We start from the raw sequence: 26,156 nt of genomic DNA, 5'->3' as shown, positions 1-26,156 counted from the left end.
CCTTTTTGTTTTAAAGCTTGATGAAGAGAGAGAGCGCAAGTTGCTGCAGCTGCGAGTGATGCACGCGTACAGGAGTGATTGACAGTTCGCGGCACTGTGTACAAAAAATACTTAGCGTTACAGAAAGGTCTGATTTACGCACTGTTACAGTCATTGTTTTTTTTTTTTTTAAACAATGACATTTGAGTTCATGATTTTAATGTTGCTGTTTCTTGTGGCAGACTAAATGAAGAGTAATGTTTCTTGTGGCAGACTGAAGAGTAATCCGGCAGAGTTTTATACTGAAACTTTCCGTCTAAAAGTCCTTCCTTGGTCTTATCCATATTTCTTTGCACGTTGAACACACATAGGCCACAACTGGAAATGAAAAAAAACTGCAACCGCGTTAATTGCGTTATTTTTTTTTTACGCGTTAAATATTTCAAATTAATCGAATGCGTTAACGCGCTAATTTTGACAGCACTAATATATACACACACACAAACACATACACACACACACACACAACAGCTAGATGGTTAACTGTCTGAAGTCCCCATCCCCAGAAGAGACAACCTTCTTGCCTATACTGGAGAAGTGATGCACTTTCTAGTCCTACAGAGAACAATTTCAAATGCACTTCAACTAAATGCACTTTGTTTTTATGAGAGAACTGTTCATTTTAAAACCTTTCTGCTGCCAGTAGGCCTGTACATTATTATTAAAATATACACATGAGTGGGAAACATTTTTAGTTTGAATTTTATTTTATACTGTGCATTGTTGCAATGTGCTTAATAAATATTTGCATCATTTGTAATTATGTATTTTTATGTTTTTTTTTTTTTAATAAGTTATTAAATTGTAATTATCTTTGAAACTTTAATATTAATTTATGCAATTGCAATGTCTTAATTTTAGTAAAGCTAGTACACGGTCATAGCAATAAATGCAATGGTACTAATAATTGGCATAATTTCTTTCGGTGTTTCGGTTTCGGTTTTCGGCCTTGGTTTTCTCTTTTTTCGGTTTTCGGTATCGGCCAAGAATTTTCATTTCGGTGCACCCCTAGTCTAAAGCAGCATGATTTGAAGGGTTATTTATGTCTGTAGCACTGCACTGTGAGAGAATTGCATGCTGAAGAATAATATGTAAATAAATTAGATGCATTCCATTTCCATTTTTATTCAAATATGAGCATTAGTAATAGTGACACTAATACCAATAAATAATGGTGCACCGGGTAAAAGGTGAAGCCATGATGAAGCGAATGAATATTTGTGAGTCAAACTACAATGTACAGTACTAGAATGAATAAAGCAGCAGAAGTCAAAGACTTACAGATAAGTCTGGAAGTTATTGCAGCAACTGCCCTGAAACCCGTCCTACACACACATACAGTTCACACACTTAATAAGTTGGGAGTATCCTGAAGATACCAGTTACAACCGAATAATTTGTAAACATGCTGAGAGAAAGCAAAAACAAGATTTTTGCGAAAGTAGCTTGATAGCAAGCTAATAAGAAACATACTTGATTTACTCTTTTAAGTTCCAATTGAATTTTTATTTTGTAATCCAAAGTTCAGTCTGGGTCATACAAAGCTCTCTGTGTGGCTCTTAACCGAAGTGTTTGAGAAAGACGCACAAATGGTGCAAGAGAAAATCTTAAAATCAGCAGAATTGGAGCCTTGCAGAGCACCTACAGCATATTACTGGATTTGGACACAATTTAAAGGAATGTGAGGAAGCTGAAAGACCAACTAAACCTGAAGGACAATCTCAGAAAAATATTGTTCCCTGGTCTAGTCAGAACACAACAGGCAACTGGACTAAGTCACACTGACCTTTTATATCCCTGTCCATCCTCTACCCCCGGGTGTTTTTTTTTTTTTGGGGGGGGGGGTAGTTTTGGGTCGCAGACCTTCCCTCATCTCCGTTTAAATCCTCCGGGAGTCACGCTCTTCAAGCATTGCATAAACAAGTTTAAGAAGTGTGATTCAGGATGTGGGGGTTGGGAGGTGAACGACACCACAGATGAATGAAGATCAAGCACTGAAGGCAGCACGGTTCCCAAGACCCAGCGACTCAAGCCTCTGAAACCCAACAACAATCTCTTTTTGTTAGGCATGAAATGCTGAGCAGATTGAAATTGTTTTAATTTGCTCAGCATTTCATGCCTAACAAAAAGAGATTGTTGTTGGGTTTCAGAGGCTTGAGTCTGTTGACTGATATGTTAGCACACTTGCTAACACACTAATTTGTAAGCGGCTTAGCCAAGGTGTGAGTGAAGTGTGTGTGTGTATGTGTCTCGGGATGTGTGAAGCCGACCAAATGTTCCGCTGTGTGTGTGGTCATATCACACACTCTCAGCCACGACATGTGTGCCTTTGTTTGGGTGTGGAAAAAGATCTGTGCTACATAATAGCACACACATCTCACTAGGCTGAGCTCAGACGACCAGACGCAACTGCCTGAGCAGGCCAAGCTCTGCGTGATGAGACGAATATTAAAAATCTGAGCTGAGGGGAAGACACATGCTCGCCGGGGGAGTAAGAGTCTGGACAGCTGGCCTCGGAAGCACCCTTCGATGCCTCAGATGGTTTCTGTGGAATCTCAGAGAGTTATGCTAAACTTTACCCTTGACAAACAAAATGAAAAAAGGGGTCAACGTTCTTAAGGTTGATAAGTTAAGCCTGTTGTTGAGGTGTCATCTAATTAAAGGGATGGCCCTGTATGACTTTAGAAGACAAAGACATTTTGAAAGAATATTCCAAATTACAGACTTTGCTCTGGTGACATGTACTTGACTTCAAGTCTTTCAGTCTACTTAAACCCCTTCCCTCCACAACTAACACAGCTTGCATTCATATTTTGATTTCTAAAAATCCATTCGAAAACTGATTGATAAGCCTGCAGTCCCTGCCCTTACTTAAACTCTTAGCCACCACCTACCAACTGTCAATCAAACCTTGATTTTTTTTAAATGTCTAGACAAGGTATGGTAACTTAATGTTTTACATTTTAAACAAGGTTTGTCAAGCCAGTATAGATACAAAATATAGTTACATGAATGCAATTCTACTTTCTGTTAGCTGACTCAATTAAACTTCTGCTGGAATGTAAATGTAATTCACACAGCTCTTCACTGTAACATGAAAGGTGATCGTTTGGCTTTTGAGAGGGTAAAACCTAATGCATTCACCAAAACTTGACCCTTATCTGAAGAAAGTTCACTGTTTCCTTGGAAGAATTTTGCACTTCCTTCATCCATGATTACCCATGACAGCAGAACCACTCAAAGCTGGATGAAAGTGGTGTTCTTGATGTTGTACGATCTGGAATGTTCTCCAAAGGTCGAGTATCACTCTGGCCAGGATGAGAAATCAGTATAAAAAAGTTTGACTCCATGGAGGAGTGTGGGAGGACAAAGATATAATGACCCGGAGAGAGATTTTTGTGGTACACAGTGCTGCCTTCTCACATGATGTCTGTCACTTTGAGGTCGAGGCCTTTAGTGAAGGATATTAACCTCTGGCCCTGCCTGGCTTTCCCCAGGAGATATGTAATAAGGAAGGGGAAATCTGTGCACCATCTCTAGTTGCCAGTGCCAGGCAGCTGGGTTCCTGACATGGTGTTTATACTCTCTAACTAATCACAGAGGGCCATCTCTGGCCTATTGACTCTCAGAGCTTTGGCGAGAACAGTCCTTGCATGCTGGTTTTGCCCGACTCATTTTGGGCGGCTTTGCAAAGAGACCCTTAATTTCCTCCCTATTGCACAACTAAGAGCAGACGTCCAGTATCCCCCACAAACCTCAGGGGCAGAACTGCACTAAACTTACCCTTTTTCCTTGACGAAACTTTCTAATGGCTCACATCGGATGGCTTTGTGTGCATCTCAGACAGATATTAAGTTCAGATATGGGTGTTTTATTTTCATGCAAGACCTGGTAATATTATTTTGGATCCTGGTGCTTTAGGACTTTCATGCTAAGCGGATATGATTGGCTCACATCTTTCTGATAGCTACAGGCTATCTTAAACTTCCAGTCTTTTGTGGCATTAGTTTTGACCTGTATAAATTAATAATATAAGAAACAGAACTTTCATCCTCTGGTTTTGCTCCATTGGAATTTCCATGCTAATGCATCACCTTTGATGTCAGTTATTATGTTTCATTTTAAAGCTAGCGTACTATTGATTCTATAAGACATTATCATTAAAAAACATCCATGTCTAAAGGCCTATTCATACGGGATCAGTATTACCTGGTGACCTCTAGTCATTTGTAATAAATGTGGAGGTTGTCTGTGAACTTAATCCTGTGCGAATCGGCCATGTCTGTAATTTTTAAAGTAAAAATGACCTACCATATTTCACCAAACTCTGAGGTCCTGTGATAATATTAGTCCATGCGAATCAACATCTCTGTGATTTAGCCAGGATTTGGCGTATATATTTTTGTTCAAGGTTTTTGTTTCATGTGCACCTTTTTATCCGTCTTTCGCGAAGAATTCAGACTGTGTTGGAGTGTTTTGATAGTATTTTTAAGAGCAGCTAGTGATTCTGTCTTTTTCTTTTATTGTTTGATTGGAGATTTGCCAAAGTACCACATCAATTATTATCCGTTATTGGCCAATAATAGAGATTTGTGCATGCTATAGATTCTCATTTTTACATTTAGATTACATTCGCCATCATCTAATGCTAATTTAAAGTTATTACGAAAAACATTCATTAATATATTAACATTAGATTTATGCATTTAGCAGACAGTTTTATCCAAAGCAACTTAAAAAATAGGAAAGAGGAGAGCAATTTATTAAAGATCCAACAACATTCATAAAATACACTGCCACGTTAATTAGACAACTAAAAAGTCTACGTATATAATATAAACAAATATCAGTCTATATTTTAGCGAAAACTGCTGGAGACACTAGTAGTTAAAAAAAAAGGCAGAAATACTAAACAGGCTCTGTATATAATAAAGATCCCAACTTTGATCTTCTGTATGCCATTCATCACGGCCTGCACCTATTAACACTGTTTTCTCAGGAGCCGCAGCAATTCTTGGGCAATTTAATTAGACTTAAACCAAACAGAGCATGGTGACAGTCTGTCCAACATGAAAAGGCCGACCCAATCAAGTGCACGCACAGTGCTTGACAAAATTAGACTCATTACCCTCACAAGCCATTGTTTTCTTAAGAATAATGAGCAGACAGTTACTGCTGACCAGAGGTTCCATGTCACATTAAAGAGGTTGAGTTCATCTTAAAGTAAACACACTGCATTTACAAATCCAGTCCTGCATCAGCTTCATCCTAAAACAATTACATGCAAATGGCAAAGCTGAGTTATTTTTTTTTTCCATTTTAAAAGATCATCTGTTTCTCCACACGTTACACTCAACATCCTTCCCATTCAGTTTTTTTTTTCACTATTCCATGGGCAGATGACAGTTTCTGATGAATTGGACTGTGGTTGGATGAAGCGGGTTCACAGAAAGATTGCTACCAGATGAAGAGTCTTAACTTCTGCCTGGAGAGATAGTCTTCGGCCCCCTGCTTTCTTTCAAGAGATGGTACACTCAACACTCAAATATCAAAACGAATGGTGTCCCAATTTAGAACTGAGAGCTCGCATTGATAATGAAATATTTAGGCAAACAAAACCCCCATTTTGGTGAAGCCACGTCTAGTCCACAAACTCAGCCAGGCTTCCAGGGAAACACATTATGCGGTGGCCTTTGCTGCATATACCCGACAGGAATAGTATGCTAAATATTCATAAAGCTCTTTCAAGAATTTACAATAATGAAAAGGTCTGCCATCCTGTGGCTTGAGAGGTTTTTTAGGAAGGTGTTAAGGAGAAAATAGAAAGAGACTGAAAACAGTTTAATGTTTGAGCTAGAGAAGTCAATAAAAAAGTGGCAGAAGACTGAAGATGGTGACAGATATTCCAGAACAAGACCAACAGTGGATACAAGAGAGGATTCCGGCCAGGAGTTATAAAATAAAAAGTGCTTTTCGGAGTGCCTGAAACAACCACAACTATCCACATAATTCAAATGACTTACAGAGGGAAAAATCACAGCAAATAAAACAGAAGACACAGAAAGGCAGATACTCCTAACCATTATCTACAGTAATGAGACCCAACTGTTCACAGGTCTGAACAAAATGTGATTAATTACCTGAAGAAGAAATCCATCTATTGTTTTCAGGTCAGATCTGAAAGAATAAATTTGCAAGTATAAAAAAAGAAAGAAAAAACACCAACACAGAGCTATGATGTTTGGTTACTTTTTGATGTTTAGCTTATGAAACAAAGAGAAATATCACTTTGATAACAGCTGGGTACGCAATAACAGGATTTAATTATCAATAGGGTTATGTTGCGAGCAGTATAGCGCACACTGGCATGCTAAATGCAGTTTTTATTTAAATATAAATAAACAAAATATAAAAATACCATACATACATACATAAACATATTAACAAGTCAAATATACATCTTAAAATATCTTAAAATATCTCTATTTCAATTTCTGCTAACCATATATTTCAGAAAAAAAATTTTGTTTTACAAACACGTTGTAAAAAAAAAAAAATAGCAGTCCCTTTTGACAATCAAAAGAGGCAGTGTCAAGAAGACATACAGAGAGAGATGAAATATTGTCCATAAAGAGCTAACAGGGTCCAGAAGTCCCTCTCTAAAAAGGAGAGAAAAAGTGACCGCCCCCTTAATCCACTTAAAATCTAAAATTTCCAACTGTTATGAAAATATTTTTCCTTTAAATGCATTCCATATGAGGAAGTATATACAGTTCTGTTGCATTTCCCTGCTGCATTGAAGTTAATTCTCTAATGCTACCTGGCATGCGCTAATGGAGTAAATAAGCAACTCAAGTCACTCAAATCTAAGTGAACAAGGCTTTTCTACTCATACACACAAAACCTTTCTTTTCTGATTGAAAGCTTATGTAATGTGATGTTTTTTTAATGCAAATCAAACAATGCGTTCCTTCAGCTGTTTCCTATGAGATGAACCTAAAGAAGCTATGTTTTAAGTGATGAAATCATCAGCTAAGGGGTCACCACGTCCCCCCAGGGTTGTGTCAGGTGGAACAGGCCCCTCAGTACAGAAACCAATGTTACAGTGGACCTTTTTCTTCTTAAATGTCAGAGTCATGAGTATCAGTCTGACTCATTTTATCCGTTCGCTGCCTGCTGGCTCAGTGTCAAGAACTGTAGACTCTAATCGAGTGTTGGGCCATTCCTTTGTGACATCTCTGTGAAAACTGGGATAGGAAGACTTTCAGTTCTGCTTTGTTGCTATCTTAGCCTTTTGCAGAATAGATACAACACCCTTAAAAGTAAAGGTTGTTTATTTACAGTTCCATGAAGATCCTTTTACCTCTATGGAAACTTTCAACTGCATAAAATATTCTTTAGATTATTGAAATGTTTTTGACACACACAAAAAAAATGGTTCTTTGAAAATAAATAATCACTCACCGAAAGGTTCTTTAGGGAACCCAAAAATGGTTCTTCTGTTGCATCACTGCATTTTTTATGAGTGTGTGGCAAAGTGGCCAAATAAAGTACACTCTTAAAAACAAAGGTTCCAAAGGGGGATTTTCACAGTATGGAGCCCTGCACATGACACGCAGGAAAAAATATAAGGCTAAATCGTGTGCACGATTTACTAATTCATTCCCTCAATGTACTAAAACGTGCACAAGATTACTATAGTGTTCTGTCGATTTACTATTGCGTTCACTCGATTTATAAATTGTGCGCACAAATTACTAATTCGCTCCCTCGATTAAATCGAGGGAACGCAATAGTAAATCGAGGGAACGCAATAGTAAATCGTGCGCACAATTTATTTATTTTTTCTTGCATGTCATGTGCGGGGCTCCGTATCACAGTGATGCCATAAAAGAACAATTTTGCTTTCCCAATGAACCTTTCGGTGAACAGTTCTTAAAATAACAATTTTTTCTTAGTGTGAAGAACATTTTAATAAATCTAAAGAATCGTTTTTCCAATATAAAGAACCTTTAGTGAAATGGAAAGTTTCCATAGATGTAAGGTTCTTCTTGGAACCATTAATGCCGATAAAAACTTTTATATTTAAGCAAAATTTGCGAACAAACTGAATATAGTTTTAACTCAACAGCTATCTATAGGGTGTAATGCAGGAACTGTGGACAACATATTCGGCAACCAGATGGTTTGTGGTCTGGACCCTCCTACTCCTGGGACCCGCCTGAGCTGGGGAGTGTGGCCTCTGAGAGGTTAGCAGACGGTCCTGACCAAGACACCATCTCCATCCAGACTCTATTTTTATTTCCGTCGCTATCAGACACCATACCCCTCTATTTTCCACTTTTACCCCTCATTCCTCACTTCTCCGCAACTTTTTATCCTGATCTCGTGAGTTGGGATTCAGTCTCAAAAAAAAAAAGTTGGTTCCTGGATCCCAAAACATTTAAACTGGTATTTATTTTCCTTGCCAAACTCTTTCCCTGACATTATCTTGGCAGCTGTAGCCAAGTCCAAATGCATTACACCAAGTTCTGTCGCATTGCATACACTGATGACTTTTCTATCGGTGTCTCTCAACTTCTACAACTACATAATGGCATGTATTCACCAAACAAGGGATGCCTCGATATTATGCATGGGGCATTTTAAGTGGATGATTTCAGGGTTGCCAAGCATGCCGTTTTAATCGTCGCACTGAACGGCATGGGGAAATGGAGCTGGCGGATGCTGAAAGGACCATGGTGGCCCTTTCTGACACCTGCATTCAAATGCGTTAAATGTCATGATTGTGCGTTGGAGGGAAAGGATCACTGTATTTAATCAGCTAATCCAACATGAGGAGTCAATTCACGTACAATGCGATTATGTGTATGACCCCAGCTGGGGTTCCCTCTGCTTTCAGATGGGATGTTTACCATCACAATGTGGCCGTCTCACATGCATTCGCCTGGGAGACAGACAACCTGGTGTTAATGGTTCAACTTTAAACAAGAGATTTACCACACTTCAAATGATCTCCGAGGTGCTTGTGTCATAGTTTGTGTGATGATATGTTAGGACAAAATTAGTTGAGGTAAATTTCAGCAAATTTTACAGGTCAAATCAATTGTATGGATGAGGAGGGGATTTGTCACGACACATTCTTTGTGCCAATGAAGACTTAGTATTAGCATTGCTAGCTTAAAGGATCAGAAGGCCTACACATACAACATAGAGCTTCACAGTTCTCTTTGTTCCCAATGGGGTGAGAGGTCATACTTGTGAGACTCAACAGAGAGCCTTAGAAGTTTATTAAAAAAGTCCAACTGACAGAATCAAAACTATTTTAAGAGCTTTATTTTAAATTATTTATGAAATGGGTTTCATAATTACCTAAGTGTCACTACTAATGAGGTCAAATCAAAGAATGTAGGAACTTGAGATCTGCTTTCTGTATCTTCAGAGATATATTTCGATAATTTACACTGTTCAAAAGTTTGGGGTCAATAAGATATATTTTTTAAAGAAATTAATCATTTTATTCAGCAACAATGCAATAAAAGTAGCAGTAAACATTTTTACATCATTACAAAAAAAAAAACCTTGATAAGAAATGTTTCTTAAGCACCAAATCAGCATATTAGAATGATTTTTGAAGGATTGCTTGACACTGAAAACTGTAGTAATGACTGCTGACAATACAGTTCTGGAAATCACAGGAATAAATTACATTTTAAAATACAGTAAAACAGAAAACACTTATTTATAACTGTAATAATATTTCACAGATTTTTGATCAAATCAATGCAGGCCTTTAAAAAAACAAAAAAACTTCTTACAAACTGTAAACTTTTGAGTGTTAGTGTACATTTAAAAATTATCGTACATATTTACTAGTTAAGTTGACCTGTGATAGCACAATGAGCAAATTTTCAAAAATGTTATCATCATATTCTACATTAAAAGACCTTCAGAATGATGTATGATTTGTTGGAATCAGACAAAACATTATTGAGCTACACGTTTGAATAGATAGAGTCGATAAAGTTTTCTGAAGGTTCCAAAGCAAAATCACCTGCAAAGTTGCATCTTTTCCTCCACTTCTTTTCTTAATAATAATTACTGTATTAATAGTCACAATATAGCTATTTTTTTCTTTTTTATTATAAATAAGAACAGATGAAAATAACAACAGAACAAATATAAGAAAGAAGCAATTAGTACATCACTACATCTAAACAAAAGCATTCAAGGAAAAACAAATGATCAAATGTAAAAATTCCTTTAGTCTGTTAATGACAAATAAATTGATCATTAAAAACGAACGTGTTTTTTGACCTTGCATACATGCAAACCTGCTTTAGGAGACTTAAAAATGGCATGATAGAGGCACTTTAAATAACTAATTTTTGTTAAAACCTCAAATTCTACTAAAATCTAAATTTTTCACGTTTATTGGTTGTAGCTCAAAATTAGCCTGTGCACTTTCCGACTCATTTTGCCAGCATGGGTCACAAATTAATAATGTATTCGTCTGATTTCATTGGTACTGCATCTCACAAAATTTGAATTTACCACTGATTCCTCTGCACTGCCATAGCAACCTAATATAAGAACATTTGAGAGCCTTGCATTGCTCTCCATTGTTCACTTGCATTAAATTATCAGACTAACACTGAGCAGATAAATAAGTAAAGACCAATGCAAACAATTGAAATGCAGTCATTTACTCCTCATCAAAGTAATCTCCATGGCAACTAAGCCCAAACAGACGTTCTCCCTCTGAGAGATTTTGAGAGGGGAGCTAAAGAGGGGGTTTGGGTTCGGCTGAATTCATTTAAATTCATTAATTACATTGTAAGAAACACTTGCGGATTGTTCTAGCTCCATACAAGTCAAATCGAAGCAAAAAAACAAATATATACAGTATGAGGAGACCAGGGCTAGTTGTCCAAGTTGATATTTCTCAAGGTCTGGTTAAGTTTGAAAGTCAAAGTTATAATTAATTTATTGTGATAAATAAATTATTAATTTAATTTATTAATATATATTAACAATATATATATGTATACATGCACGTATATGTGTGTGTGTGTGTGTGTGTAATCAAACTAGCAATGCCTACAACTGGGACTGTTGTCCTTTGACGTTGAAAAGCAAGCACTAATAATGTAATACTTACAGAGAGAACACAAATCTTTCCAATAGAAATACCCTGGCGATGTAACATTGCTAATACCATCGTCACACCACCCAAGCTTTACTCAAAGACCACACTAGACCCTGGCGTCTCCAGCATTACAGAGTCTAAGCTACCAGTTGACTTTAATGAGCTTCATTATTTGAGCCAGCGATGGTCGGCGATATGGAAAAACGATGGCTGCTTAGCATGAGAAAGCAGCCGCTACCACCACCACAAGTCATGTCAAAGCTCAGACAACGAAAGCAAGGTCTGAAGTGTTCATTAAAACCATGCTAGTCTCCCAACTAAAGCCTCCGAGGCTAATGAACTTAACAGGGAGCATATGCACACAGTGGAAAAAGTGTCACGAAGGGTCGAAAATGTGACACTTTCTTAAAAGCTTTTAAACCAGGACTGCTTTTCTACTTATATCAAACTATTAAAAAAACATTCTGAAAAATATATTTTCCAGTATAGTGAACAGCAAGTAAGCAAGAATTGTACAAATATTAGCAAATCTCTGGTCCTTAATGAAAGAGTCAGACTTTAACACTCCTCTAGATCCTGGGTCAAAAAAAATAAATAAATTAATAATAATAATAATAATAATAATTTAGCCTTTGGTGGATAAATCTGATCTCAGAAAAAAAATTACACTCATCCGATGGGAATTAAATAATAGTCTGTATTTTACTTGGAGAAACGCAAAAACTAATTTTTTATTACAAAGCATCAATTTGCCTGTATCGAAGGTAGCTCACAATTTATTATCTACTAAGTGCTATAAATATATAAGAAGATCTATGATTACAATCATCAACACTTTCTCTGAACAAATCATAACAGATGGTCTATCTGATGATCTGTGCCGGTTCTTTTCTACTTCAAGAATTCCAGAGCAAAAAGAAACAATCCGTTCAGTAAATGAGATGATGTCGGATTGTATTGGAGATTTTTCTGTCTGTGTTGGAAAAGACAGCTCAACTCTACTATGGAATATCATCAGGGTCTTGGGCCCAGATTCAAGTCGCTGACAAACAAAAGGTGACATATAATCAAATCACTTAAGCTTAGCTGGTTTCTATTCAGAGAGAAAATCTGAAAGTTAATTAAAGGATGGATTGCGATGTGTATCCAATTGTTGCCAGCTCCAGCCACCTTGATTGACACTCCTGCATTTTTTTGTGCCAAAAAACTCCTCACCATTTGTGAGCTTTGGCCAATCTTTTGACAATGTTCACTTTTTGAACGAAAATAAGCCAAAACCTGCAGATTTTGTAGCAAGTTTTTTTTTTTTTGATATTAAACTTTCTATCAAACATTCCACCAATATTATTGTTAGGATCACTGATAATTAAGTGTCAATGAAAAAGCAAGGGTTTAATTTTTTTTTTTAAGGATTTAAAAAAAAAATCTTGCAAAAAAAAGTTTACATTTAATGACTCTAACAATGTAATGTGGTGTAAAAAAATTTTTGTAAATATTAATACATTTCCTTCCTTTCCTTGTGAATGTTTCTTTACATCACTCACATGTGAGTATAAAAATAATGATATCATTGTTTTTAAAATATATTTGTATACATATTATATTATAAACATGCATTAAATATTTAAATATATGAATCGATCACATTTTATGAGTCACATCACATAATGCTTATTATCAGTGCAGTTAAATCAAAGCGTGCATTTTAAATGCATTTTTTTTAGTAAATGAAAAGATCTGTAAAAAAAAAAGCTATGACCCATTAACAACCCTATAGCTGGCAGTGTTTGCTCATCAGTGAATGCGGATAAAGGAGAGACTACATTATTTAAGTGTGAGATTAGTCTCTTTCAAAAGTACAAGTGTTGTCTGCTTTGATAGTCCCTCGCTTCTTCCCCATCTGGCGGAAAACGGATAATAAATATAATCTAATCACGCTGGCACCTCATCAGACCACCCAGATCCCTTATCAGGACACCAGGGAGACAGATCTGCCAAGTCAAGGAAGTCGCCTCATATTTACACAAACGAGAAACAAAGAAGAGAAAGAAGCAGAGGAGGAAGAGAGGGGGCGGATGAGTCTGCCGGGGTGTCCTTTGAGTTTGGCCATCAGTGACCCATGCCCTGCTGCTGCCACTGTCGGCCAGGCATACATCACACGTACTAGATAAACACACAGGCATTCATTCCACAGACTCAACAAACGTATGTGCTCTTAAACAGCTCATTGATTTTCTGTAGAATAAACTCACTCACCTGGAGACATAATCCACTAATAGCTTAGCAGCCTTTGATGAGTATATTGAATTAGACATGTTCACAATGATGAACTTCACAAAGACAGAGATGCTCCATTTTCTTAAGCAATAAAAAGTCTAGAAGTGATGGCGGCCAAAGTAAAGCATCATCAAGGGACAGTAGCACAAGAAATGGCAGTCTCTTCTCCTTATCATTTACACTCAGTGGGTCTTTGTGCACAAAATGTTTCACACAGTTTTTAAATGCTTTTGAAATAAGTCTCTTATGCACCGAGGCAATAATTTAATTTAATATTTCAATAAATACAGTAATTATATGAAAAATATAACAGTCTGATATGCTGAGTTGCTGCTCAAGAAACATTTCTTATTATTAATTTTGAAAGCAGTTGTTTTCTGCTTAATGTTTGTTTGTTTGTTTTTTTTTGGGCGGGGGCTTTATTTACTGTAACTTTTGATTAATTTAATGCATCCGTGCTGAATAAAATATAAATATATATTCTTCAAAAACTGACTCTCTCTCTATATATAGTCAGTATTAGGGGTGGAACAGTTCATGGTTTGGGTTGTATTATGGTTTTAGAGTCACGGTTTCGGTATGGTTCGATATGTGCTATGTTTAGGCAAAAACTATACTGTCAAATAAAAATAAAGAAAATAAAAATAATATATTTTAACTACAAGCATAAGCACAAATAATTAACTATAGAGCAAAGACACAAATAAAATAAACTGACTTTATAACAAATTTTTAGATTCAGAAATTAAATAATGAAATGTAAAACAGCATTGCATATTTGACTCTATAAATTACTGATTAATCTTTATTAAAGTTACAAAATCTATCCAATCAAGAGCAGTGAGTGATTTCTTTGTTGTTGCTTTTTGACAATTTTTGTGTGAATTTGTCCATGATACTTCAAAAGGAGCTTAGTTTTGCATGTGCATGCTTGAGTCTTTTGTCTCTTAAATGTGGAAACTTAAACTTAAAACTGGAAAAGCTTAAACGAGTTTAGTTTAAACACAGATATCAATGTGTGCTGTTCAGGTCTCACCTGTGCACGTGTGCTACAAGCACGATGACGGAATTAATGACTGCTCATATTCCAGTATACAGCATTCGCACAAGAGTGAACACATAATGAAACATAATTTCGAAATTAAAAATGCATACAACTAGGAAATTAAACCCAGTAATGTGAAAAGTGGCAAAAGGCACAAAAACAAAATCTAAAAAGAAAATGCCTTTATGGGACCACACTAGTTAGCAGTATGATAGCAGTCCCTTCAAAAAAGAAGAAATACACAGACAAAAAGTCTGTCCACATTGTCATGGCAACCAGTACTGAAGCCCAATTCCTAAGACGGCTATTGCTCATCACAGCAAGTAGTTTAAAAGTCCCTCCACCTTTCTTTCTTTTCTATTCTCTATCTGAGGATCCATCAATCAATACTGCTCTACCACTGCGTGCCAATCACCCTCTTTCCTGCTCTTTGTTCTGTTTGCTCATATTTTCCGGACTTGTCCCAATCCACAAACTACCGGTGCCAAGGAAGGGTGTGTGCTCGTGTGCCTGTGCGAATGATGAATAGCTGTAAGTCATTTCATTGATGGTAAACGCAGATTAATAGGGATATTTAATAGGGATGCACGATATTGGATTTTGGCCGATATTCGATATGCCGATATTTTCAAAATAATTTTGGCCGATGCCGATACCGATATCGATATATATACAAATATATACTGATATATTTAAACTTTAATTTTACTGAAGAGAAATCCATGTATCTCTTCTGTACTGATTCTACCATAAATTTATTATTTTACAAATGTAGACAGACATTCACATCTGAAAAACAGGTCAATTATTTCACTTGGAGAATATCGGTTTGGCTCATCGGCAGAAATATTCATATCGGCCGATACCGATAATGGTCATTTTAAGCTTTTATCGGCCGATACCGATATTGTGCCGATATTATCGTGCATCCCTAATATTTAAAGGCTTTACTTGTGTTAAAATCCATCGTGAGACACCAGGAAAAACACTCAAAAGCTTCTTCTTCAACCCAAGTCATTAGGCCTGGATTCAAAAAGCCCGCAGCGGCACCTCTCACTCAATCATAAACCTTTACGCTGACTGCCATTGGCTACTTTCCTGCAGGCCTACACTTTGTGTATTTCTCTGAGATGATGTGCTGACAGAGCTTCAATTAAGAATGGAATAAAGACAGAAACTTCATTTTTTATCTGTATACTTGAATGTTTACACGCATGCAAATCAACAACTATAACAAACCTTTGTTAATGTCATAATCTGGACATTTGAATTGGGATACAAATTCCTATTTTTCTTCTCTGCAATGAAAGGAAGCATGCATGGACTTTTTGGATGATACTTGGATAAGGAATAAATGAGAAATAAATGCCTCTGTAATGGATCCTCCAGGATACTGAACTCGTCAAGCTAGGAGAGAGAGAGAGCCAAAGAACGGTCATAAATAATCACATTTTAGTAAGCATAGATGATGGTTAGCAGTGTAAGAGTAGATAAACACTGACACCAGTAGAGATTTATGCCACACAGACTTATAGAAAAGAAAACCGCACTGCGGTGTGTTCACTGTAGTCCAATTTAAGCATTGCGTGTTACTGCACAGTCACAGTACTGAATGCATCTTAATTATTTAAACTCAAGATGAAACACTAATCCTCCCCATCCGGCAAACCATTCACAATGTGACATATTTCAGAGTGAAGAAATACATTTAACATGAAAAATTACTTTAACCATCTCAAAAATGTCTCTAAAACTATCCGACAGACCAGCTTGACCAGGCTAGGACCATAGATTGTATGAAAACATGGACATAGTGTCTGTGACATCACCCATAGGTTTCTGATAAGCGTTTTTGAATCCAAAAGTAGGCAGAGCAGGCCGTCGCCATCTTGGCAGCGTGTCACCGCGTGTCACTCCTGGATAATCAAAAATGGTCAAAAAGGCGGGAGCTGGTTGCTGAAACCACGCCCACCTAGCGCGACAGTGGTGACAGTAGCGGCAATCCACCTGTTCCTCCAGTGGCCACGCCCTTAATTATGTAGAACTTTAAGGCTTAATATAATTTAAACGGAGTTATAAAAAATTCACCCGCTCACAGTTGTCATGAAGGGCAAAATTAGCTAAATAGACAAAACTCATTTTTTGAACCAGGCTGTAAACGTTTTTTTTTTTTTTTTCTGCTGTAAAGTTGGGCATTTTAACATGGGGAATCTATGGGATTGACTCACTTTTGCAGCCAACATCTAGCGGCCGGTCGTTGAATTGCAGTTTATGAATGCAATCTAGAAGAAGAGGTGATCAAGTTCATGCCTTGACTTAAAAACATTGAGGACGCTGCCTAAAATGTCAGATGGACTTCTCAAACAGAAAAGGAAGGCTTTGATAAAGCAGTCAGGTTTACACTTGAACCAGACTTCAAACAGAAAGAAGAATTGCTATTGCATCAGAACTTGGTAGGTCGGCATTTCCATCCCTCAGTCAAGCAACTTTATTCTGACAGCATTAATGTTTTTGATTAGAGACATTTGATGATATGACATGTTCTGAAATCTGTGCCCTATACAAGGTGCTTTAGCTATGCATAAATCATTTTGTGTGGGATACCTCCTGGCTGTTTGATATCAGGAATACATTTGATGGAAAGAGTAAGGTTGTAGTTGAAACGGCATGGGGTTCTCAGAAGATCAAAGTGTTGAAGCTTCAAAAGATGATGGTGCGCAGAAGTTTTTGGACTCCAGTGGAGCACCTGATGGAAAAACATTAGACCAGTGGTCTCAAACTGTTCTGACCCCAAGGTGACATCTCATAAAAATTATCTAATCTGTGACTCAAAATGATCAGAGCCATGAGTTTTGTGATCCATTGCTAATGCACCCCTACTCTCCTGATTTGTTATTTGATGAAAAAATACATTCAAATACAAGTGTTTGATCATGCTGATTTGTTCGCATTGAAGTTCAGCCAATGTCTTTTTTAGTCAGGCTAGTTAAATACTTATTGGGCTACCAATATCAAAAAGAATGTCTACTCAAAGGGCTACCAGGGATTTTTTTTTATTTTGCCAGACTTGCTAAAAATCATATCAATTGACCACTATTTCTGGTTTGATCAGAGGTGGAAAAGATTGTGAAGCACCGCATTAGACCATTCATTTACTTTCCAGCACTCCATCATGAAACCCCTGATGGATTCTAACTTGAGGCAGAGCTGGAAACATGTGTCCAACCCCATGCTACCCTCTCTGTTTAACAGGATCATTGACAAGCCCCCTGTGCTCCTAGCTCCTGCCTCCAGCTTCCTTTAATGAAGCCGAGGAGGATTTGAGGAAGATGAAAGTGCTGTCATTGAGACCACGTTTCTGGGCAATACACCATGAAGTATTTTCTAGGCTGACCTCACTGCCCTGCTTAAAAAAAGAGAAGTGGGGAAAAAAACAACACCTAGTAAAAGTTCAGGAGCTGAAGGTCATCAGTTTTCCATTCGATTGGCAAAAAGTCCTAAGGATCCTTCCTCCTCAAGGGGGGACGGTTTAATTCCCTTTTTATTTATGAGCTGAGAGGGAGGGCGTATGGAACATCGTTTTTAGCAGAGAAAAACCTGAGGGGCTGAGATCACTAAGCTCAACACTAGTTATTTCACAAGCTCATGGACCATCTGAGGTGGTTCCCAGCTCACTATAAATCCGATTCTCTCCTGGATTCCTCCTGGTGTTGCATTGTGCCGCACAGGTCCATTTGAGTCGATCTACTGAGGAATCTAAGGCATATTATGATATATTTTCCCAACTTAACACCTTATGATTATACAAATTACTCACAATGAGGCCCTCAAAAGATCTTCTAATGATGATTTATAATACAACTATGCAATGTTTATGGAAGTACTTCATATTTACTGTGAAACTATATGCAGGCACATCTGATATACAGCACAATTATATGTGTTCTTCATGGATGCACTTCTGCTGTGTCATAAACATCCTAAACACATGCCATTTGGTTTATGGAGCAGCATATTAACATTTGTATCAATATATTCAAAAAGCAATGAGGCACAACCCCTAAAATATATAAAGAAATCAAGTCTAAAAATACCAAAATGTCAAATTCCTGTGTCCTTCCTTCATTTCTGACGCAGGACATCTTGTGTGTTCTGCTGTTTGTATATCTGCTGTACTAAACCTCTTGTATAGCGCTTGTGATTTACAGATGAACTTCTTCCGAGTAAGCAACACACTTTCAAACACCTTATTCTCAGCATTATTCAGCCTTAAGTCATAAATAAAGCAAAGTCAAACAAAATTACGTTTTCTCACCTTTACACTAACAATTGCTCATCTCACTGAACTCTAAGTAAGCCTATTCAGAATAAGAAACATCTGACTTCAGTTCAGTGACCGAGCACCGTCTTATTGGTAGCATTATAACATTCTCATTATTGCAACATGGCAGAGTTTAATCAGGGGCCTGAGGTTGCTGGCAGACACAAGGGATGTGCCTGAAATGTAAGGAAACCCATTTCCCCCTCACAGCAAAAAATAAAAAAGAGAATTGTGAGATTTTTTAAATGTATTATTATTGTTATATATATATATATATATTTTGTAAGATAGAATAAGAAAAAACCCATACTGTGGGATGTAAAGTCCCAATTTCGAGGAACAATAAGCTAGGGTGGAAATAGGCTTCCACAAAATGTTAAATCCTCTTGAAATAAAATTTACCTCAAGGCGGTTTATTTATTTATTTTTCTGAATAAAGACAATATGACATATCAAATATGATTAAAAAAATATTTTCTTGTGAGTAAAGGAACTTGTGTGTGTCAAAGAAAAGGAAATATAAAGAAACTCCACACAAACATTGGACAGAGGAAGACACACCTTTCGGGAAGCATTCACAACCTTCACTAGCTGCTGAAGACACCACTGTCCCTCTGTAGATGATACTTGTATTTTCCCTTTTCTCTTTTCTAACTCTCTGTTGCTTGTCCATCACAGAATCTTGGCAGTGATCTTCAGAGGTCCTGCTCACCTGCAGCACAAAGTCTGGCAAACAACAGCATCTAATGACAAGCAGGATGGAAAGTTACCACCCAAACAGCACTGCCCTGATTCCAGATGTGAGCTTTGGATCCCCCAAACCATAATAAAATCCTGTCCCTCAAGATCCATAGGATTCAAAAGAATGCAATTCAGTCAAATGTAAACGAAAAAGTCGTATATAATCAAAATATGGAAATATAGTATTTTTCAATTTATATAGATCACGATTTTTCACCAACTTTTCCCTGATACTGTAACTATTTAAAAATCTCTAATACCAAAACCACCAAATAGTCTGTAAGTCTTTCGTCTCCCGCTTTCTTGCTGTTGTCTTACCACACACATACATCTTAAATTTGTCACTGTTAAGCAATGCACTGTGAGCACTTTGCTTCACACATTTCCCCCTGCTACAGTTGGACAGATGCATTGGATTTGAATTGATGGGCTCTGTGCTATAAAAACACAGGCAGTTGCCTCAAGTGGAGCAACTCTGACCTGGACACCCACAAAATGTCCAGATGTGCGTCCATGTTTATATTCGCTTCAGTGCGCCCGCTTGGCCTCAAACGAAGTGCTCGAGGAAGTATTATATTTGCAAACACATTAAGTAGTACATCTCGTTTCCTGCAATTTGGCTGCTCTGTGTAAATACTGTGCTAAACCACAGAGTCGGGGTAGCGGGGGCACTGCAGAAAAGAGCAACACGGAGGAGAACTAAAAACAGTGGAGGCTTGGCCTGAACGTGATAGAGTGCCTTCAGGGAAGAGGACAGAAGAATGTCACAGAGAGTGTCTGCCTGGCTTTCCCTCTTCTTGTATTTGCTTATATATTGCTTACTATATATAGGGAAGACAACCCAATAACTGTAAAAAAAATATATATATATATATTCACAAATCAAACAATCAAACAAAGGTACAGTAAATAAACAGATTTCGAATTGGTTGACTCTATCTAACTGTCTTTATTATCACAAAAACCAACCACATAAATAGTCAACTTCCATAACCAAAAGTGGCCATGTTGAGCTCCCCAGGCATTTTCTACCCATTTTTCTGCTACAGAATCCAAAGAAATTTATCAAAAAGCGGTTGCTATGATCCTCTTATTCAAGGCTGTTGTGAAAACGGGCAACAACTATGCAAAGTTGTCTGGCATCAAACCAGACTGGGGGAATGATTGTCTTTTGTGTGCACTAAAGCAGTGTGACCAAGTCATTGGAAAAGCGGAGAATGGCTTTTGGAAACTTGTGGAAAAAGGCAGCATCTGAGACATATTCTGAAACAAAAAAACTGGACATCTGATCAAGAGAAAAATGCCATATGGTAGTGTGTGTGCGGCTTAATGAGGCGTGCAGACATCCACTCCTCCTCAGACCAGGAAGCAGGTCCATGCAAAGGCCTGCTGAGCTCCACTTGTTGATGTTTTGAGTCTAGCATTCAAAGAAGAAAAACTGAGCCAGTGATTAAAACATAGCAGTGAGATCAATTTAGTTTATCAATTTGCTATAAACACCATTTTTTAAGTAATGCAGCAAAAAATAGATTACATTAAACAAAAATTCTGAAAGTCCTAAAATATTCATAACATATAAATACTCCAGATAAGGGATGCACCGAAATTTCGGCCACCGAAAATTTTCGGCCGAAAATGGCCTTTTCGGTTTTCGGCCGATAGACTTTTATCACCGAAACAACACGGCCGAAATGTTGTGATGACGCAAACAGAAACCGCGACCTGCACGTGCACCTGCATAGCAAAGACCACGAGCTCCCCGCGACATTCACTTAACACCAGTGAGAACATTCTCTCTCTTCCTATTCCTTTATTCGCAGCACTAAAAAAGAGATTAAGACGGACCACGAAGTAAAAACAAAGAAAAGTACAGTCTTAGAGTCTGTTAACACACGTCTCACTGAGATCTTTTCGGATCCTCTGCACTTCATCGCGAATGTGCTTGATCCGCGTTATAAAGACCATTACTTGTATGCGGAAATAAGGCAGCGCGCACGAGAAATGATCCAGGCCGCGCTGGATGCGGAGAACCCGCGTGGAGACGGAGAAGCGCCAAGTGCAGGAGACTGATCAGAGCGCAGAAAAAAGACTGGTCTCTGCACCAGATGAGTGGCATGCACCATCGTTGTCTGATATGTTCAGTGGAATTCTGCAAGAAAGTGCCTCAAATAATAATAATACGTTGGCTATTTTGTTCTTATACACACACACACAAACATATATACATACATAATATCAGATTGTAGCTATATTTATGCTAGATTTTCTGCTAGATTTCTGCTTTAATTTGATAAAAATGTTTATTTATGCCCTGGCCATATTTAAATACACTCTCTCAAATATTTCTCAAATGTCAGGCAGATGACAAGCTCAACTGCTCAACAGCTAGATGGTTAACTGTCTGAAGTCCCCATCCCCAGAAGTGATAACAGTCTTGCCAACTGGAGAAGTGATGCACTTTCTAGTCCTACATAGAAAAATTTCAAATGCACTTCACCTAAATGCACTTTGTTTTTATGAGAGAACTGTTCATTTTAAAACCTTTCTGCAGGCCAGTAGGCCTGTACATTATTATTAAATATACACATGAGTGGGATAAATTTTAAGTTTGAATTTTATTTTATACTGATATAAATATTTATAGCAAATACATATTTGCATCATTTGTAATTATGTATTTTTGTGTGTTTTTTTTTTAAATAAGTTATGTAATTGTAATTATCTTTGAAACTTTAATATTAATTTATGCAATTGCAATGTCTTAATTTTAGTAAAGTTAGTACACGGTCATAGCAATAAATGCAATGGTACTAATAATTGGCATAATTTCTTTCGGTGTTTCGGTTTCGGTTTTCGGCCTTGGTTTTCTCTTTTTCGGTTTTCGGTTTCGGCCAAGAATTTTTATTTCGGTGCATCCCTACTCCAGATCATATTTCATCAAATACATTTAGAGTATTAGACAAGAAATGGATGACTCCAGTGAGTAATTATTTAGGGCACCTGAACATACTGTCAAATTAATTGTGAGTAACCAATTGTGCAAGTACTGCTGATGATAAAAAGAAATTAAAACTAAATAAATAAATAAGTAGCCTAAATAAATAGATAAATACTCAAAGGAAATACAATTATTTAAATATTTACAAAAAAAAGTATCATATTCTGTCCTTTTTATAAGTTTGATTATAAATATATTAATTATAAGAAATGTTTTGATTGGTTTGGAAATGTAAGGAAATACACATAATACTATCAAGTTTTTGGAGAGCAGTTGCTGTCAGTATCTAGAAACCTCTTTCTGCTTCTGACTTTTTAACAATTAGGCTGATTTAATGCAGGAAAAGAAACACAGCTGGAGTGCACTTGTTTGATGCTGTGAGTGATCCCATCTCTGGCAGCAGTCATGAGTAACATGCCCCAAATTGTCCAGAACACGAATACATTTTTGAAAAACCTGGCAATGAGGCAGACATAAAATGCTGCCCTTGAACAAATGAAAGCCCTGCAAATCTATTTTTTTTAAGGCACGGGGGCAATCAAAGACTGTGGAAGATAAATGGAACAATATCAATGATGTCTTTTCAAGGACAGTGCAGGACTTGGAGTACACTTTCCAGCAGAGAGATGCCAAAGCATGACTGAGACAGGAAACGTCTTTGAGGCTACAAAGGAAAACTGATAGACACACAAGTTGTACTCAGACTTCCAAAACAGGCGAATGGCAAAATATTTTGGTTTGGCTCAAATATTCAGACTCTCAAGTTCTTAAAAAGCTTCTAGCGTTGACAGATCTCTCTAAGAAGTTTTTCGGGTGGTAAGGTTGTTCTGACACCCTCCTAATAAGCTGTGAAGTCCGATCAGATAAGTTGTGGAGACACACAGCTCCCCATGAGGAAGGAAGAACATCCCATAAAAGCCACGTTAACTTTTGCCATTACAGTAGAGGATTGTTGGCTCTCATTTCACCTCCTTAGATGACTGGAGCTGGAAGATCAAAATTCAATCCCTTTTTTTATATATATAAATATGACACCATTTTAGAGCAAACATATTTTTTTCTTAATCAACGGAAACATATTTTTACATTTAAATTCCAGCCAGATATTGTAGCTAAAACAGCAAAAACTAGTTAAAATATTTAAGACATAGATGATTTTACTTAATATTTAAGATAGACTATAAAGAAAATTTTATAAAAAAAAAAAGAATATTTAAATATTATATATCTGATATAACAATTAAGTAATATCTATAAACATACTTTACTAAAACATTTTGAGATATGAAAAATGTCACAGGGACACTCAACATCTATGAGCAACAAAAGGCTGAATCAGAGTTTGGAATCGGATTGCTAAAATTGATTCATTAAAAACGATTCAGTGATTAATTAATATATTGCTTGAAATACAAAAATGAGTCAAAGTGACTAATTTCTGAAGCTAATTTCTGAAGCTAAAATCTTTCATAATAAGACTCTCAAACTTAACCTAGGATTAAAGGGGTCATATGATGCGATTTCATTTTTTTTTTTTTTTTGGAGAGTTACTTGGTGCAAAAAGAAGATCTGTAAAGTTGCAAAGACTAAAGTCTCAAATTCAAAAAGATATTCATTATAAAAATTTAAGAGTCAACCATGGCCTCCTAAAATGGCTCGTTCTTACACGCCTCCACATGTCTATGTCACGATGTGGGAAGATTTGCATTACATTGCCCAAATGTTCATGCAAAGACAGAAGGCATAACTTGTATTGCCGCTGTTGCCCACGTCATGTTGTGGAGTTGCTGTGTGTTTCCTTGTGAAACCAAAACTACTTTCTTTGCCCTTCCTGACACAACTCAGTGGTTAAGTTGTATTTACAACACTGTTCCAGAACAATTCAACACAAATATACAGATTTTTATGGAGGATGAGGACTGTTTCCTGAATCAGGAGCCCACAATGCATCTGTGGCACAAAGGCTGTTTCCATAAAGTTGGGCAATTCCTACTTTACAAAGAAAGTCTGGTGCTTCTGGCTCACAGCCTATAAGTTTTTTTTTATATTTAAATAATTTGCAAATAATGATTCAAGCACGAGTTTTGAGCAGTGTAGAGAAGGCTTATTGTTTCTCTGATCACAAATGCAGACATAGTTTTATGTTTATGCAGCACAATACACAATGTGTAAAAAGATTATAAGAATATAAATCATAATCAGTAAGTATGTCGCCACTTGATGCAACGAATACCTCATTTGTAATGGGTTTTATTTTCTTTGTCTCATCTAGTGATGTCCAGTTTTCTAACTAATCATTCTATTTAACCGGATCTTCTTACAGAATCAGTCAAACCAGTTCAACAAATCGAACTGAATTGTTTGAAAAGGTTTGCGTCTCCAGTACGCACTAATCCACAAATTAATTTATTAAGTTATTCAGTTTATAAATGTGCCTGGCACTCCCACTGACGCAAAATAAATGAATTTCCCGAGTTATTCAGTTGCTCTTAACAGTACATTGACTGAAATGCTAAAAGAGTACCGACACGTCATTCGGCCAATCACAAAGCACTGGATAGCTGGCTAATCAGAGCACACCTCACTTTTCAGAACGATGAGATTTGTAAAAACAGTAGCATACATTATATAGAAAAGAATGTGTTTTTATAATCTTAAACCACATAAACACATTGCATTACACCAAATACACAAAATAACGTTCTTTTTAGCAACGTCATATGACCCCTTTAACCTAACTTCTTAGGACACATAATGGCCAAACAAAAAGTGCGTTAAAATTATTACAATGTTACAATACTGCTAAAAATCACTGCTAATATACCCTTAATATTCAATTTATCTCAAGCCATACAGTACTATGCATGAGAATGGTAATGATTTCTGGAGCCCATTATATATCATAGAAAAAGTGCACAAACAAGCACAATGATGAGTGTTTCAGGGAAAGAAGTGGTTAAAGCTTTAGAAATAGAATGCAGTGCTAACAAGACTATGCTAAAAGATGAATACGAATAGGACAAAGGCCTTTCCTGCCTTAGTGTGCTGTGGAGACCTGTGGAGTAACCACACTCCACCTTTTTTCCACAGTTCTTTCAATTCAAAACATTAAGAAAAGGGAGACTTGACTAAATGTACCAATTATGCCGCTGCCTCACATAAAAGGGTGAAAAACGCTCTTCACCCTGGTGGTGAACATGTCCAAGACCACAGTTGGAGTGTATTGTGAATAGTAGCCTTAAAAAGTGAAGTGTCCTGGCAGAGGAGACAAAACAGCAGCTGAGTTCAAGCCATTCTTGCGCATCGATACCAAGGAGAAGCCTTTCATCTGTGTCCTCCATTGGAGCTGCAAACTCTCAGACTGGATAGAGGATTCTAATATTACAAAATAACAGGGTTGGATCGATTCCAAAATTTAGGCTTTGGTATGACATCAGCTGGGATTGTTACTTACATACCAAATAAAAGTCCTCAAGTAATGAAATGACTAATGACAATAGTTTGTGAAACAAACAAAACTCAAGAAATGTTCTACATTAAAAAAACAAAACCAAAATACATTTTCATTACTCAAAAAGTATCTAAA

General features: G+C 37.0%; 1 protein-coding gene across 1 annotated transcript in view; it reads right to left on the bottom strand.

The window, feature by feature from the left end:
- The window catches only part of dchs1a (dachsous cadherin-related 1a), a 103,712-nt gene that overhangs the window by 59,335 nt on the left and 18,221 nt on the right, over positions 1–26,156 (bottom strand). The window lies entirely within an intron of this gene.

Source organism: Carassius gibelio, chromosome A15, assembly GCF_023724105.1.
Source record: "Carassius gibelio isolate Cgi1373 ecotype wild population from Czech Republic chromosome A15, carGib1.2-hapl.c, whole genome shotgun sequence".
NCBI lineage: Eukaryota > Metazoa > Chordata > Actinopteri > Cypriniformes > Cyprinidae > Carassius > Carassius gibelio.
The sequence above is the reverse complement of the archived record's forward strand: the minus strand, read 5'-3'. Positions and strand labels throughout refer to the sequence as shown.